Source organism: Bos grunniens, chromosome 9, assembly GCF_055505025.1.
Source record: "Bos grunniens cultivar Pamir isolate PY7600 chromosome 9, Bosgru_T2T1.0, whole genome shotgun sequence".
Lineage (NCBI taxonomy): Eukaryota > Metazoa > Chordata > Mammalia > Artiodactyla > Bovidae > Bos > Bos grunniens.
The window spans coordinates 32146765-32165663 of record NC_141173.1 but is presented as its reverse complement, the minus strand read 5'-3'; the positions used below and the strand labels follow the sequence as shown (position 1 = coordinate 32165663).

Here is an 18899-nt window from a genome sequence, read left to right as displayed (position 1 = left end):
CGCATGAGGTGGCCAAAGTACTGGAGTTTCAGCTTTAGCATCATTCCTTCCAAAGAACACCCAGGACTGATCTCCTTCAGAATGGACTGAGTGGATCTCCTTGCAGTCCAAGGGACTCTCAAGAGTCTTCTCCAACACCACAGTTCAAAGGCATCAATTCTTTGGTGCTCAGCCTTCTTCACAGTCCAACTCTCACATCCATACATGACCACAGGAAAAACCATAGCCTTGACAAGATGAACCCTTTGTTAGCAAAGTAATATCTCTGCTTTTGAATATGCTATCTAGGTTGGTCATAACTTTCCTTCCAAGGAGTAAGCGTCTTTTAATTTCATGGCTGAGTCACCATCTGCAGTGATTTTGGAGCCCTAAAATATAAAGTCTGACACTGTTTCCACTGTTTCCCCATCTATTTCCCATGACGTGATGGGACCAGATGCCATGATCTTCGTTTTCTGAATGTTGAGCTTTAAGCCAACTTTTTCACTCTCCACTTTTCACTTTCATCAAGATGCTTTTGAGTTCCTCTTAACTTTCTGCCATAAGGATGGTGTCATCTGCATATCCGAGGTTATTGATATTTCTCCCAGCAATCTTGATTCCAGCTTGTGCTTCTTCCAGTCCAGCGTTTCTCATGATGTACTCTGCATAGAAGTTAAATAAGCAGGGTGACAATATATAGCCTTGACGTACTCCTTTTCCTATTTGGAACCAGTCTGTTGTTCCATGTCCAGTTCTAACTGTTGCTTCCTGACCTGCATACAGATTTCTCAAGAGGCAGATCAGGTGGTCTGTTAATCCCATCTCTTTCAGAATTTTCCACAGTTGATTGTGATCCACACAGTCAAAGGCTTTGGCATAGTCAATAAAGCAGAAATAGATGTTTTTCTGGAACTCTCTTGCTTTTTCCATGATCCAGCAGATGTTGGCAATTTGATCTCTGGTTCCTCTGTCTCTTCTAAAACCAGCTTGAACATCAGGAAGTTCATGGTTCACATATTGCTGAAGCCTGGCTTGGAGAATTTTGAGCATTAATTATTTTAGGTTATCTTAAATAAGAACCTGAAATTAGGGGGAAAAAAATCTCAGTACTCTCAGGATTTTGAAAAATGATTTTTTTCCTCTAGGCAAATAATACAGTGGTGGTGGTGGTTGTTGCTAAGTCGCTTCAGTCGTGTCCGACTCTATGTGACCCCATAGATGGCAGCCCACCAGGCTCCTCTGTCCCTGGAATTCTCCAGGCAAGAATACTGGAGTGGGTTGCCGTTCCCTTCTCCAGTGCATGCATGCATGTTAAGTCGCTTCAGTCATGTCCAACTCTGTGTGACCCTATGGACAGCAGCCCACCAGGCCCCTCTGTCCACGAAATTCTCTAGGCAAGAATATTGGAGTGGGTTGTCGTTTTTTTCTCCTAATACAGTGATTGAAAGGGAATTATTACTTATGTTTCCATATATCAATTCCCTTTTTATTATTTCATTTAAATCTAAATTCCTTTAATTACTTTCCTAAAGGTATTCAGTTCAGTTCAGTTGCTCAGTCGTGTCCGACTCTTTGCGACCCCGTGAATAGCAGCACGCCAGGCCTCCCTGTCCATCACCAACTCCTGGAGTTCACTCAGACTCACGTCCATCGAGTCGGTGATGCCATCCAGCCATTTCATCCTCTGTCGTCCCCTTCTCCTCCTGCCCCCAATCCCTCCCAGCATCAGAGTCTTTTCCAATGAGTCAACTCTTCGCATGAGGTGGCCAAAGTACTGGAGTTTCAGCTTTAGCATCATTCCTTCCAAAGAAATCCCAGGGCTGATCTCCTTCAGAATGGACTGGTTGGATCTCCTTGCAGTCCAAAGGACTCTCAAGAGGCTTCTCCAGCACCACAGTTCAGAAGCATCAATTCTTCGGCGCTCAGCTTTCTTCACAGTCCAACTCTTACATCCATACATGACCACTGGAAAAACCATAGCCTTGACTAGATGAACCTTTGTTGGCAAAGTAATGTCTCTGCTTTTGAATATGCTATCTAGGCCGTTCATAACTTTCCTTCCAAGGAGTAAGTGTCTTTTAATTTCATGGCTGCAATTGCCATCTGCAGTGATTTTGGAGCCCCCCCAAAATAAGGTTAAGGTCATGCAAATAGGAGTTTTGATTTCTTCTCATGTCTTCTAAGAAAGTTTTATAAGTTGTATATTGGATGTTGGAAATTCATCATAAACTTAGTACTCCATGAATGTATATATATTACAAAAAATGTAGTCTAATCAAATAATAATGTGACAGAAGTAATTATTAAATATTTTGAAGTCTAGCTTGCTGGTGGTATTAAATTGAAATAAAACTGACGTATTAACTAATGTTTTTCTATCATTTTGTATATTTGTAGATTAGTATCATAATGACACAAGCTAAATGTGATTACTTCTAATCTTCTCTATTACTCTGAATATAATGTTTGTGTAATGAACAAAAAGCCCATTTGAATCATTGATTTATTTAAATATATTAATAGGTATGGCTTTGCTCATATCACCGTAGTAACGTCTTAGTGTCAGTTTGATTTTTCATTATCTTACTGTTCAAACTTCCAAGTAGTAAGAAGTACACAAATATTCCTGATTATTTATGTTAAAGTTAGTAAGTATTCTGAGTTTGCACATACACATAACAATGGGAATTATTTCATACTTTTTATTTTTTTTTGCTAAATGATAACATGCTTTTTATTTCATATTAAGCAATTTTGCAACTAGACAGATGTAGTCTATGACATTTTATATTTGCATTTATTTCTATAGGGAATTAGGTGGATAAGTTGGCAAATATAACAAAATAAATATTGTGAGTTTAATACATGTTCAGCTTTTACTTCAAAATTTTGGCCAAGTTTGGTTTCATAGGTCACCCAGGACCTCACACGGATCAAACTGATTTGTAACCTCTGGAAAATAAACTAAATCTTCATGGTGAGCTTATTCTGTATAGATGAGCAGATTCTGTAATGGGTGTTTTTATAGACATTTAAGCCTGCAAACTTGTATATTTATAGAGAATCATGGACAGTATTTTCCCATTTTAATGGAATTTCCTATGCTGACAATCAATAAACACACATAGTCATTGCTGAAAAGAGAATCTTGATTTGTTTATAATAATAGAAGTTGCTGATAGGGGCCAAAATACTGTTGTTTTCCCACTTCGAAAAGCAACTGCTGTACCTGGACATAGACTTTCTCCTTCCCCATCACCTGCCCCTGCCATGATTTTTCTATCCTGAATTCTGCTTTGAGCTCTCAACAGCTTTTTTCTTTTTTCAAGTGAGATGTTTTCACATACAATAAGAAGCAACTACCAAGTAAGAATATAATGTGCTTGTGGTTACATGATTCTATATACAGCATTTCTGGTCAACTGGAAAGTTATCTCTGGTAACTTTACATTTTGAAAAATAAGCACTAGTATTATGAGATCCACTTTTATGTTTTACTAACTATATTTTTATTTTCCATTTTTTTGGCCCCCCTTTTTTTTTGGTCATGATGTCTCTCAAGTCTTCTTCCTATGTTTTTACAGGATAGTCCTTGCTCTTTTTAAAATAGCCCTGGTGTGTCTCTGTGTTTACATTCCTATATGCCTGCATTTTTAAAGAATGAGTTTTGCCTGTCAAGAAATTCTGTGTTAATAGCTCCTTCCTGAGCCAAAAGGAAGTTAGAGTTGGGCATAAGACCTTATAATCAGAGCAAAGAGTCTGTGAGCTCCTCAGCTGACTTGGATTCTACTGTCTTAACCTTTGTAAGAGTTTCTGGAGAAAATGATGAGATACTGCACTGCCTTTCACTCTCAAAGAACCGAAAGCCCTCAGTGGCAATACGGGATGGGGGAGAGGTAAGGTACACTGTTCCTGGGCACCCAAGTGCACACTTCTCCTGTCATCACAATATATCACTGGACATTGTGCCACCAGACTCCACATTTCTTGGACTGTCTTCAAACTCTTTGCTCACCAATAAGCAAAGGAAATGAGAAAAACTCTTAAATTTCCATAGCTATGCCCAACCCTTTTTTTAGTTCTGTCATTGTCTTTGAAAACAAAATAATGAATTCAAACATTCCTGTAGATTTCCTTCCTTGCTGTGTTCAAAACACCCATATTTTGTGTCTATTGTTGTGCTGCATTAAGGAGTCTTGATTCATTTTCCCTCTCAATTTCCTTGTCTGCGGTAGCTCGTCTTGTGTTTCATCTTCTTTTGTTAAGCTTTGTTTTATTTCTAAGATTGAATTCTCAACCTTATAAAGAGGAGGTGGCCTCACACTTACTTTCCTTTATTCTCTTTCAAGAGTGGTCACAGCATGCATTTTAGCTGAGTTATTCTTGGCAACTGAGCTCTGAATGGCAGAAGAGTTGTTTTCTAATTGCATCCTATCATGTAGCTATGTCGTTTTGTCTTCAGTAAGAGACTTCAAACCCTGTGCTTTTGCAAGTAAATTCGGGTCTCTTTGTTTTTGAGTTAGGTTACCCTTTGCTGTAGTATCTCCTGGAAACTGACATTTTACTGAAATGTAGATTAAGTTCACTTGGCATATTTTATTGTACCTTTAATTATACACACCTAGCATTAACTGAATCATATGACCCACATTCTTGCCTAAAAGGTATCTTACGGTCTAGTTGGGTGAAAAGAAAATGAAGACTTTGAAAAAACGAGTAACACCAGTGCCACTCAGAGAGTCATGATACCGTAGAGTCTATACTTGTACCAAATACGATGTGTAAGAGTGACTCTGCCCTTATAATCATGTGCTACATGAGATTATAAATTAAGCTATTTTGAGCTTATAAAATTGTAATGATTATAAATACCAGCTGACCTGTGGGAGGAGAAAAGCAATAACTATGAATTCAAAGTTAGAAAAAGTTTGGGACCAGAACTGACCCCAGAGACTAGAATGGTTGTAGAACTGAAGAGTATCAGAAGAGATAAAGGTAGAGATGGGGAGGGTGAAGTGCGGAGGGAGGTTCTACAAGAGAAGATAGTATATCCTAGATGAGTGTCATAACCCTGGGAGTAGATTCAAACCAAATCTAAGGCCAGCTTGCTCAGTCTAAGTGCTACAGTGGAAAGAGAATACGCTTTGGCAGTAGACCTGAGTTTTTGTCACGGCTCAGCCACTTCTCAGCTATGTGATCCTGACTAGTTTTTCTCAATTGTGAAACTGGGGTGATAACTACACAGTAATGGTTTAAGGATTAAGACTCCTGATAGGATTCTAGGCACATGGAAGATATTCACTGAATGGTGGCTGTAGTTCATGTTGTAGTTCACGTTAAAGGAACAGGATCCTGTGGATTCTAGAGTTGTTATTGCAAGCCTGTCTTGAATTGCACTTTTTGTGTTTTAGTATTTTGCATTTTGACATAAACATATATATTTTTCCCATTGCTCTAACTTTGAAAATAAGGGTACAGTAAAAAAAAAAAATTTTGGCTCCATTCTTAGTTGAAACTAAGGAGAAAAATAATTTGGTACTGGAATCAGAATGAAGTGACTTTAGATGTAGGTGGGGAGCATCAGCTATCTGGCTGAAAAATGTGTAGATGGAGGGGATAAAAGCTAATGGTACAAAGAGTGGTAAAGTCAGGTGAAATGTGATTTCTAATCTACTTCACTAGAGTTCTTGATTTCCTTAGTATTTTTTCTCTTTCTGATACTCTTTGTTGTTGTTGTCTGGGAAGGTTAAAGTGGGGCAAGATGTTGTCATTCAGTCACTTAAGTCCTGTCTGACTCTTTTTGACCCCATAGACTGTAGCACGCCAGGCTTCACTGTCCTTCACTATCTCCAAGTTTGCTCAAACTAATGTCTATTTTGTCCATGATGCCACCCAACCGTCTTATCCTCTGTTGCCTGCTTCTCCTCCTGCCCACAGTCTTTACCAGGATTAGGGTCTTTTCCAATGAGACAGTTCTTTGCATCAGGGCCAAAGTATTGGAGCTTCAGCATCAGTCCTTTCAATGAATATTCAGGGTTGATTTCCTTTAGGATTGACTGGTTTGATCTCCTTGCTGTCCAAGGGACTCTCAAGAGTCTTCTCCAACATCAGAGCTTGAAAGCATCAGCTCTTTAGTGCTCAGCCTTCTCTATTGTCCTACTGTCACATCTGTACATGACTACTGGAAAAGCCAGAGCTTTGACTATATGGACCTTTGTTAGCAAAGTGATGTCTCTGCTTTTTAATATACTGTCTAGGTTGATCATAGCTTTTCTTCCAAGGGGCAAGTGTCTTTTAGTTTCATGGCTGCAGTCACTGTCCAGTGACTTGGAGCACAAGAAAATAAAATCTGTCACTGCTTCCACTTTTTCCCCATCTATTTGCCATGAAGTGATGGAACCAAATGCCATAATCTTAATTTTCTTGATGTTGAGTTTTAAGCCAACTTTTTCACTCCTCTTTCACCTTCATCAAAAAGCTCCTTCATTCCTCTTCACTTTCTGCCATTACAGTGGTATAATCTGCGTATCTGAGGTTGATATTTCTCCCTGCAATCTTGATTCCAGCTTGTGTTCATCCAGCCTGACATTTCTCATGTACTCTGCATAGAAGTTAAATAAGCAAGGTGACAATATACAGCCTTGACGAACTCACTTCTCAATTTTGGACCAGTCAGTCATTCCATGTCTAGTTCTGAATGTTGCTTCTTGACCTGCATACAGGTTTCTCAGCAGACAGGTAAGGTGCTCCTTGAGTTCCTAGAAGAAATTACCCTTGACCAGTACAGTAGATATTAGACATACTCAAGAGAAATTTAAGTCAAATATTTTGAGGGCAAACTAGGGCATATATGGGGAAAAGTTATGTGTAGAACAAGATAGGGGAGGGAAGAAAAGCTAGAAAAGCAGTGATTCTTAACCCTGGGTATATATTAGTCACTTACAGTCCTTTGAAAAATCACTGAGGCTTCCTATTCAGAAGTTTTGATATAATAGATCTGAATAGGACCTGGACTTTAGTATTTCTCAAAAACTTCCCAGGTTTTTCTAAATGCCAACCAGAACTAGGAACCGTTGATCTAAAGTAAGGGTGAAAGTCTAGGGAAGATGCTTTTCATATGTGATGCAGAACTCAGGTTAACAGAAGCAGGGAATAAGAGTAGGGACTTAATATACAGACATTTATGTACATGCGTGTACACCCACACATGTGGATCTCTGGTACATATCTAATCCTGATTTTGTCCATATCTTTGTAACATGATGTATAAGTGGACAAGCTGTGCTTGAAAGGATAAAGTAGATGCTATTTTTAAAAAAGGTGACTTTCCTTGAAAAGAGTCCTATTTCCTTCAGTGTTTGAAAGTTTTCTTTTTTTTAGTGTTGTATTTAGAGTTGACAAGAGTCTTGTGACTGATAATTTCTCATGAATATTAAAACACGTGATAATTCAGTGGCCAAATAACAAAGTGAAATAAAGAAATAAAAAGAATAGTAGCAGTAAACAAATTACATTTACATATAGTATGGGCATTTGAGTGTCACTAAGAAATAAAAAGGCTTGCCAAGTAGCACTAGTGGTAAAGAATCTACCTGCCAATACAGGAGACCCAAGAGGGTTCAATCCCTGGGTCAGGAAGATCTCCTGGAGTAGGAAATGGTAACCTGCTCCAGTATTCCTGCTGGAGAATTCCATGGACAGAGAAGCCTGGTAGTCCACAGTCCATGGGGCCGCTGAGACTCAGACATGACTGAGCACATATATGCAAAAAATAAAAAGCTATTGGATCCATATCAGTCAAAATTTTGGTAAGACTTGAAGCAAGATGGTGGACTGAGTGCATTTAGCTCTCTCTAGCTCCAAATTCACAGAGCTGAAAAGAAAATATTATGCTGATGAAAAGTAGATTTCCTTATTATAGCAGATATTCTTAAAAATTTTTGAAAGGCTTAAATTATCTGAATTAGAGCAAAGGAGAATGTAATGGCTAAAGGTATTTATGGAAGGAAACTGCACCAAAGGAAAGGATTGCTTTCAGGGGAACAACCTCAAGTGTAAATAAGAGGTGCAAAAGTGGATGTGGAAAGAATCTTTATGATGAATACCTGTGGAACTGAGTTTGGAGCAGCTAGGTGTGTTGATTCTCTTTTTCCCTCTGATTGTGCTATACTCCAGACACCAAAAGTACTTACAATGAGACTAAATCAATAAATTTTTGTAATAGATTCAGAGAGTTAGAGCAAGGCAACGGACAATTACTGACCTACAAAAGTAACCTTCCTTGAGACTGAAGAAAAAATACAAGCAACTCCAGTGCCATAAATTGTGTCCCTTTCCAAAATCATCAGATAGCCTATAATGAAGAGAACCATGTAAGTCTTTACAGGAAATCTTAAATGCACAGATAATCACACTCAACAATCACCATGATTTTGAGTGAAACAAAAAAACATAAAATAGTGGTATTAAAATCAATAAGAATGAATTCCTGAGGAATAAGATTAGTGTAACAAAGAAAATGTTTTCAACTAAGTGTGAAAAATTTCAGATAAATTTGGGAGGACTTTGTATCCATAAAATTCTTGGAAATTAAAAATTAGAGCTGAAATTTAAAAACTTTCAATAAATGAAATGCATAAGATTAAAGATAACATTGGAACATGGGTTGGAAGATAACATTGGGTTGGAAGATAACAAAGATTTTCATGAAATGTAATACAAAAAGACAAAAGGTTTAAAAACATGCATAAATAAAAATGTTCGTACATCTACTTAGCAAGGTATAGATAACACAGATAAAGAAGGAAACAGTGATTGAAGGAATGATGAAAGATTATTTCAAAGGACTGAGAAGATATACACATTTTTGGTGAAAGATCTTGCTGAACATGCAATAAAATGAGTGAAAGAATACAGATTCTGACAAAATGTGGTGAAATGTCAAAATATTAAGAATAAAAATAAACCCTAAAATTTCTAGATTGGTAAGACAAGCTTCTTATAAAGAAAGACCACTTGCTATCATGATGCAATTAAGATAATTTCTTAAAAAAACAACTGTAGGTTCATTTCATTAACATATGCAAAAATTTAAAAATACTAGCAAATAGAATCCAGCAATATGATAAAACAATATTATAATATTATATATAATATATATTAGTATATAATACTAAAACTAATTAATGCTAATTATAATACTAATATAATATTACTAATAATACATTGTGACTTACATTTTGCAAAAATAATTAAATTTAGGAAATATATTAAGTGATGTACTGCCTTAAATTTTATTGAGAGGAAAAATGTATGATCACTCTGGAAAAAGTAGAAAAGACAGTAAAATGCCAATTCCTTTTCAAACTTTTTCATTTTGTATTGGGATATAGCCAATTAGCAATACTGTGGTAGTTTCAGCTGAATAGTGAGGGGACTCAGCCATACATGTGCATGTATCCATTATCCCCCAAAACCACCTCCCATTCAGGTTGGCACATAACATTAAGCAGAGTTCCATGTGCTATACAATAGGTCCTTGTTGGTATCCATTTTAAATATAGCAGTATGTATGTGATCTTCCCAAACTCCTTAACTATCCCTTCCCCATGGCAACCATCTAAGTTCCTTTTCTAAGTCTGTGAGTCTTTGTAAAACACCAATTCTTAACATGAATTTGTAGCAAAGTAGGGCTAAATCTGATACGCCTGTAGTCTGATAAAGGATGGCCCTAATGTGAAGTATACCTATTGGAGACCCACAGAAAATACAATCACGAGACACTGGAACAATTCCTTTAAAGTCGAGAACAAGACAAAGATATCATTTATTATAATTAGTATTCAACACTGATTGGACTTAGCTGATGGTATGACTACCAAATGAACTAAAACAGTTTCTGGAGTACCTTGTGTACTCTCTGCTCACGTTTTTCTGTAAACCTTAAACTTCTCCCCCCAACCCCCACCCTCGAAAAAAAAGTAGTTTTTAAAGTCTTTTGTTAAACTTTCATTATTAGTGATTATTGTTTCCATTTCTTCAAATCATTAACATTATTTGGTATTGTTGAGCTATATAATTTTGGCCAGTTTGGTTTGTGTAGTGTTATCCCATTGTGATATTAATTTCCCTGACCATTCATGAGTTATAGTGCCTTTCAGTAGATCTATTTACAATTTGAATGTCCTTTCCATGATATGCTTATTAAGAACCTTGTGTATTTAAAAAATTGCATAATCTTTATTTCTCCTTACTACTTTATATAAGTTCTTTATAATATTCTGAATATAAACTCTTGATTATGAATGTTGCAAATATCTTGTCCTACCCTAATGCTCGTCTTATCACTCTCTAAATGTTATCATTTGAGAAACAGGAGTTCGCCATTTAAATTTTAATTTAGACCAATAATGCCAATCATTCCCTTTATAATTAGTACATTTGTATCCTGTTTTAGAAATATTTATCTATTACAAAATCTTAAAGATGTCCTCCAACTTTATCATTTAGAAATGGCAACCCACTCCAATATTCTTTCCTGGAGAATCTCATGGACAGAGGAGCCTGGCAGGCTACAGACCATGGGATTGCAAGACAGAACTTAGCGACTACACCACCACCACCATTACTTGTCACATTTATACCTACAATCCATCCAGGATTAATTTTTATTTATTGTATAAAGAAGGATCACATTTCTTTTTTTATATGTAAACGCAGCAACCCAACACTGTTTTCCTAAAAAGATCAGTCTTAGTACACTGCACTTAGAAGTCATCTTTTCCATGAGTGACAGGTTTATATCTACATTGAATACTGTCTGTGCCTTCTATTCTGCTTAATCAGTCTGTTTATCTTTCTTTACTCCACACCAAAAGTATGAATTGCCGAAGATTTTAAATTGTCTTGATAACTAGTAAGGTAAATTCATCTTGCATTTCCATATCCATTTTAGAATACATTCATTTTCCCATAGCAAATCTCTTGATATTTTGATTGGAATTATGTTAAATCTATAGATCCATTAGGGGAAATCTGACATGTTTATGACATTGAGTTACATAATAAGAACAGATATATTTCTACTTTATTTGGGTTTTTCATTTCTATTGATAGACTTAAACACTTTGTACATTTTTTGGTGGGTTTTGTTACTTGGAATTTGATGTTTTTCACTTAATTAAATGGTTTCTTTTTTTTTTTTTTTACAAATTTAATTTTTCTATTTATTGATGTGTATGGAAAATATATAATTCATTATATGTAGTTTTAAAATGTGTATTTTGTAGTACATGATCCAGTTGTTAATACTTTTTGAAGAAATGCTGATCATTGTATATATTAGTGTTCAGATAATTAAAAAGTATCTATAGAGCTTTAGTCTATATTTTAAAATGTATTTATTCATTTTGCCATGATATCTTTTTATTTTTTATGAAATTTTAAGGGTTATACTCCATTTAGAGTTATTATAAAATATTGGCTATATTCCCTGTGATGTACAGTATATCCATGTAGCCTATCTTATACCCAGTAGTTCATACCTCGCACTCCTCACCCCTGTGATGACTCTTTCCTCCTCTTCATGGGTAATCAGTAGTTTGTTATATGTGTGTCTGATTCTTTTTGTTATATTTACTAGTTTAATTTTTGTGCATGATATAAGGAAGGAGCACAGTTGCATTTTAAAAATTCCACATATAAGTGGTATCCTACAGTATATGTCTTTCTCTGCCTGACTCATTTCACTAAGCATAATGCCCTCCGAGTCCACCCATGTTGCTGCAAATGGCAAAATTATGTCGTTTTTTTTAATGGCTGAGTAGTATTACATTGTGTGTGTGTGTATATCACATCTTCTTTATCCATTCATTTGTTGATGGACACTTAGGCTGCTTTGATATCTTGGCAATTGAAAATAATGCTGCTGTGAGCATTGAGGTGTATGTATCTTCAAATCAGTATTTTTTTTTTTTTTTTTTAAATATATTCCAAGGAATGGAAGTGTCAGACTATATTTTTTGGGCTCCAAAATCACTGCAGATGGTGATTGCAGCCATGAAATTAAAAGACGCTTACTCCTTGGAGGAAAGTTATGACCAACCTAGATAGCATATTCAAAAGCAGAGACATTACTTTGCCAACAAAGGTCCATCTAGTCAAGGCTGTGGTTTTTCCAGTAGTCATGTATGGATGCGAGAGTTGGACTGTGAAGAAAGCTGAGCGCCGAAGAATTGATGCTTTTGAACTGTGGTGTTGGAGAAGACTCCTGAGAGTCCCTTGGACGGCAAGGAGATCCAACCAGTCCATTCTGAAGGAGATCAGCCCTGGGATTTCTTTGGAAGGAATGATGCTAATGCTGAAACTCCAATACTTTGGCCACCTCATGTGAAAAGCTGACTCATTGGAAAAGACTCTGGTGCTGGGAGGGATTGGGGGCAGGAGGAGAAGGGGACAACAGAGGATGAGATGGCTGGATGGCATCACCGACTCGATGGATGTGAGTTTGAGTGAACTCTGGGAGTTGGTGATGGACAGGGAGGCCTGGCATGCTGCGATTCATGGGGTTGCAAAGAGTCGGACACGACTGAGCGACTGAACTGAGGAATGGAATTGCTGGGTCACATGGTAGTTCTAGTTTTAAGTTTTTTTCTTTTTTTGAGAAACCTACACACTGCTTCCCAAAGTGGCAGCACTAACTTACATTCCCACCAATAGTGTGTGAAGGTTCCCTTTTCTCTGTGTCCTCACCAACATTTGTTACTTGTGGCCTTTTTGATGATAGCCACTCTTACAGATGTGCAGTGGTATCTCATTGTGGTTTTGATTTACATTTCCCCAGAACAGTATGCTACTGGCAAAAAATCAGATACATAGCTCAATGGAACAGTATAGAGGGCTCAGGAATAAACCCAGATGCTTAAGGGTTAGTTAAATCTATGACAAAGTAAGAATATGCGGTGGTGAAAAGACCATCTCTTCAAGTAGTGCTGGGAAAACTGGATGGCTCCATGTGAAAGAATGAAATCAGAACATTCTCTAATACCATATACAAAAATTGAACTCAAAATGGATTAAAGACCTAAATGTAAGAGCAACTACTGTAAAACTTCTAGAGGAAAACATATGCAGAACACCCTTTGACATAAATCACAAAAGTACTTTTTTGGATCTGCATCCTGAAGTAAAGGAAATAAAAGCAAGAATAAACAAATGGGACCTAGTTAAACTTCAAAGCTTTTGCACAGCAAAGAAAACCATTGACAAAATGAAAACACAACCCACTGACTGGGAGAAAATGTCTGCAAGCGATATGACCAGTAAGGAATTAATATCCAACGTATATAAACAGTTCACACAACTCAGCATCAAAAAACAAACTGATTAAAAAATGGGCAGCTGATTGAATAGACATTTTTCCAAAGAGGAAATGCAGATGGTCAATAAAGCACATAAAATAGAAACATTCTTATTTCTTGCTTTGTAGAGCCTAAAATCATATTTTGTTCCTGCACAGACCTCAGAACTTGGCTGTAGTGAGTTGTGCATGTATAAGGTTCTAGGAAGCCAGCAGACCACTGTGGAGCCTGTTCATACTCGTAGGGCTCTTGGTTTAAATTTTCTTTTAATTTATAGCATGTTTGTGTTATTCATTGTTTCTTGTCTTGGCTCAGTATTTAATATTTTGTTTGTTGCATTGTATCTAGCATACTTTTTGTTTGAAGTAGGATGTAGAATTGCATCCATTCAAGCTACCATGTTACCAGCAGACTTCTGCAATCCTATTTTTGACATATGCTGTAACTTCTGCTTTCTCTTTTTAAAAGTCTAGATGGCATGATTTTCTCAGGAATGAAAAAAAAATCTTAAAGATTATAATCTATTGTTTCTAATCTATGCTGAGTTTACTAAACTGCATTTTTTCTGTCAACAACTTTTATTAAAGTTAAAGATGTGTCATTTTCTTTTAGATATGCTAGGCACATAGTTGCAACTATCTCAAAAAGGCAATGTTTAATAAAGAGGTGGCATTTTTCATGGAACTAATGCTCATGCTGCATATTTTTCTTCTCACATATTCACAAAGTATTATCAGAGAAGAAGGAACTGGATCAGTTCCTTATGTCCATGGTTTATTTAGTCCAAGACGTTGTCTTTTATAAGTATAAATAATTTGGGGGAGCAGAAATCAATTTTGTTCCTCATAACTTCTACTTGAGAAAAGTTAGGATTGCATACCGAATGTTCTAGTTTCTTTAATAACCTATTATGAATTTATCATCCAAAAATTTATAGGAAGCTGTGTTTTTGGCTTATGCCACCAGTTGGGGGGGTGGGCGGGGAATAAGTTTCATGAGCTTACTGCCTGCTGTGTAAATTAGTACTTTACTTTTGTTGTTTTATAGCTGCAGCTTTTAGGCTACCTAGGGTGGCTCTTAGTTCTATTACAGAATTTGGTGAACAAGATTGTAGTGGATGAAATGAGTTTTTAGACTTTGACAACGTGAGGAAACTGCCATATAACTATTTCAAAAATATTATTGCATTTAAGTCTATATTTAAACTGTTGAAAAAAAGTAAGACTACTTTGAAATTTGTATTTCCTGCCAGAAAACATCCAGTTTTGCTAAACCAAAAGCAAATTAGACTGATGGCTAAGCAGAGCTGTTTTCACTGTGAAATGCATTTAACTGAACTCAGGGCCTGAGAGAAGCAGGATAAAAAGAGCAGAGCTGGAAGAGGTGACTGTGACATAGAGCTGGAAGCAAGAGACTCTGTCCTGAGCTCTATTAAAGAATTCTTAAATTGTCAAAAATAGTAATGAGACTAAGAATAGGCCTAATCATTTATATTTAGTGTTTTTTCTCTAATTGCACCTGCCCTACATATCTTCATTTTATCAAAGTAACCTATTTATTCCAATATCTCTAACACTGAACACTTCCTGAGAAAACACCTCACTTTGAATATTTTGTGCCATCTTAAACTGATGACCTCCAGCCTTGGAAGGCCGTCAGTCCTACCCAACGGCTTTTCTACCGTCTATGATCTGCTCTGCCCCCATTTCTCTCTAAAATATTGCTTTTCTACTCTCAGAAAATTTGCTAAGTCAGGACCAGAAGCTTCAGCTCTACCGCTTACAATTTTGTCTCTGCTTTTCTTCTATTCTTTTCTCCTTCTGTCTGAACTTTGCGAAATCTGCATTCCTTTTCTAATTCAAAATATCAATTCTTGGAATGATGCCACATGAAAATTATATTTACATAAAACCATCACCTCCCTCTTGCCCTCATTTCCTTCCATATTCAATTTAGTGTCTGTGTTTTATTTTTTGATTACCTCCCTATGGATACAAAACTCTGTCTCTCTCTGTGTCTATCATATGCACTTGTAAAAACTGTAACTTTATTTCAAGCATCTGTCTTTTCCATGTCCATAAGCAAACAACTGAAACTTCTGGGAAAAAAAAAATCACCCGCCTTGAATAACTAGTTTTATTTTAGTTTCTATAAAGCAGAACTCCACTTAATAATGCCTAGCACCACTTTTAGGTTTCCCTGGTAAATTTGCTTTACTATTCTTTGGAAGAACTCTCTGAAAACATCTCCTTTTCCTTTAACCTTCTTGCACATTATATACTCCCCACATCCTAAACTGATAGCCTACCTCGTACCTCATTAATCAAATAAAAGCAGACTGCAAATGCTTCATTCTCCCATCACCAAGTTAACAAACGTATCTTCATCCTCACACATCCTCTTTTGTATTTTCTCCTTTTATAATTGAAGAGATATCCTTGCCCCATCAAGGTCCGTTTCCCTCACTTGTACTCCCATGCCCTAGTATTTCCCATTTTAACTTCAAAACGCCTCCTTTGACCTCACATCTTTTCTAAGCTGACATCCTATTTCTCTGCTGTTTCTCAAGGCAAAACTGTATACCTGACTCCTCCTGTTTATTCATCGTCGCACTCCAGTTTGGCTTCTTTCCATACCGCTATCGTGCAGCAAGTATCAACTGCCATCTTCAGAAACAAAAAGGGCAGTTCTCTGTGTCTCACATGACTTTTAGGGAATGTTCAACTCAATCAATTACTCCCTCATTTAAAAATTCTCTTTTGGCTTTCATGAAGTGACTTTCTCCTCTCCTCCTACCTAACTGGTAGCTTTCTCAGTCTCTTTAATTGTGTCCTCGTCCCCTTATCCCATTACCAGCTGTTTGAACACTGCATTTGTAGGCCCAGTTTTTTTCCTGCGCCTCCTTAAGTGGATGAACCAGTCTCAAAACTTGAATACAAATCTCTAAACTGATAACTGTCATATTTATATCTTAAACCTTGATTTCTGACCTGAGCTGCAGACTCAGGTATTCAACCAACTTGACACGTTCTGTTGGATATTTAATAGACATCCCAAACTTTTCAAAAATGTGACTTCATATCTCCCCCACCCCTAAAATAATTTTTTCTATGATGTTTACAGAGACAAATACCTTTCATACAATATTTCAAGCAGAAATGTGATTCTTCTTTGATCCCCTGCCTGGTTTATCCTCTTCACCCTGTTCATCAGCTATTCTTACTGATGGAAACATGTATGGCACGTTTGTGTCTACAACATCAGTGGTGTCCTTTAGATGTGGCACCCTTATGTAATTTACAACCTGAACAATCACGCTCCATTGCCCTTTCCTTATTCTATCACCAAATTCTATCTCTAAATATATATCTCTCTTTACTGCCACTTTGCTAGAGAAAACCACCATGATGTCTCACTTGGATTATTGCTTATAGCCTCCCAGCTAGTCCTAGTATGTTTTCCTTCACTTGATTTTATATGCCATTGACAGCTTAATATTTTTAAGGTGTTAATTTCGTCATGTTGATTCCTTGATTAAATGCATTAATTTAATTTAAAACTCCTTGAAAATTCCCATATGTTTTGCCCCCTGTCTATCTTGGCCACTGTCTCTGTGCTGGTCTCTTTCCAAGTTCTTTCCTACTTTTGACATTCTGTACTCTTTGCTTAAAATATTATTTCCCTCTCAATGTTCCTGGATATTACTACATTAGTTGTAAACCTGAAAAGCACGACCTCCAAGAGGCATTTTCTGCCCAACCAATCTGAAGGAGAACTCTTTCTTTCCACAGACTGCTACAGAATAGTGACTATTTCCTTCAAGGCATTTATCACAATCTCTTGTTAATATAAACATTATGGATTTTTTGTTCGTTTACATGTGTATCTTCCATCACTAAGATCCATGAGGATAGGGGCATTATCTTGTTTACATTCTATTTTTAACTCCTAGGATAGCATCTCAGCTCTTCAGCAAATAGTTATTGAATTAAATATTTGTTGAGTGCATAAATGACATTGTTATATAGTCACAAAAGTATTAGTGTATTTATCTTAAAATTTAGGCTTAGTGAAATTAGATCACTTGTCCAAGGATACATAACGGGGCCATGATTGACCCAGCTTTCCAGGAGTCAAAGGGTATTTTTGTTGAACTGTGTTGGATGATACAATTTTGAGAATAATTCAGGGAAATCATTTAAGACATTACAGGACCATCCAGTACTTGTTTTATAGGAAGATTATTAGAGAAAAAAATCAGAAAAATTGTTCCTGTGGACACATTGAATCATGAAGAAAAATTTAATCCTTGCTTTGGATGAAGTGTGGAAGGCTTCGCTTGGTACCCACAGCTTGTTTATTTTACATAGAACATCTTCCAGCAGTGTCAAGCTCTGTAGAAAACAGCCAATAAAGGAATTAATAGGGTTTAGGGTTAGGATCGGAGAAGGCAATGGCACTCCACTCCAGTACTCTTGCCTGGAAAATCCCATGGACAGAGAAGCCTGGTAGGCTGTAGTCCATGGGGCCGCTAAGAGTCGGACACGACTGAGTGATTTCACTTTCACTTTTCACTTTCATGCATTGGAGAAGGAAATGGCAACCCACTCCAGTGTTCTTGCCTGGAGAATCCCAGGGACAGGGGAGCCTTGTGGGCTTCCGTCTGTGGGGTCGCACAGAGTCAGACATGACTGATGTGACTTAGCAGCAGCAGGGATAGGATAAGTGACAATCAGGTATGTTATGAGGTTGTACAGATAGAAATAGGAAAGACAAGGCCATTGGGGTCAGGACTGAGAGTCTGTTTAAGTTAAAAGAATCTATCAGGTACTCAAGAGCCAAAAATTGTTATAAGCAAGGACAATCCTGAAACTTACATATCCAAGCAGTAAGTCAGAGTTTGGAATCAAAATGTTCTTGAAGCTCTGGAAAAAGAAAGCACTGGTACCCCAATAGCTGATTTAGAAAATTAAGTGAACCAAATAATTTCAAATATCAACTTAGGCACAGAAGAAAATGGTGTTGAAAGTGAAGTCGCTGAGTCATGTCTGACTCTCTGTGACTCCATGGACTGTAGCCTACCACGTTCCTCTGTCCATGGGATTTTCCAGGCAAGAATACTGGAGTGGGTTGCCATTTGCTTCTCCAGGAGATCTTCCCAAATCAGGGATTGAACCTGGGTCTCCTGCATTGTGGGCAGACGCTTTACTGTCTGAATACAAGAAAAATGGTAATAGAAAATAGATCTGTGACTTCATATCCCTTGGCAGAGGGATTTTACCTGTTTTGAGAAACCTGGATTGCCTGAGATGGAATATAAAGCTCCAGGTGTCAAAAGATCCTGATAGATTATAATAGGAATACAAGATCATTCCTTTCAGTCACAGCTATTAGGAGAAAACAGAGCAGAGTTTGGGAAATATGAATATATTCATTGTTACTTTAAGTGAATACCATCTTTACAGCAAATTTTCTTAAGAATGTTTCTTATTTATTCTGTTGTTTTAGTAATTGCTTTTGTGCAGCAAAAGTAAAACTGATTGGGAGTCGTTGATTCTA

At 36.9% G+C, this 18899-nt stretch overlaps 1 long non-coding RNA gene across 12 annotated transcripts in view; it reads left to right on the top strand.

The window, feature by feature from the left end:
- LOC147365747 (uncharacterized) overlaps nucleotides 1-18899 on the top strand; it is a 298664-nt gene that overhangs the window by 9030 nt on the left and 270735 nt on the right. For 5 of the 12 annotated variants that reach the window (XR_015132698.1, XR_015132701.1, XR_015132700.1 and 2 more), the window contains one exon: nucleotides 1515-18899. This exon is cut by the window's right edge and continues 23154 nt beyond it. The exons of the other annotated variants lie outside the window; for them this stretch is intronic. This is a non-coding gene — a long non-coding RNA (uncharacterized LOC147365747). The remainder of the gene's footprint in view (nucleotides 1-1514) is intronic. 12 annotated transcript variants of the gene reach the window in all.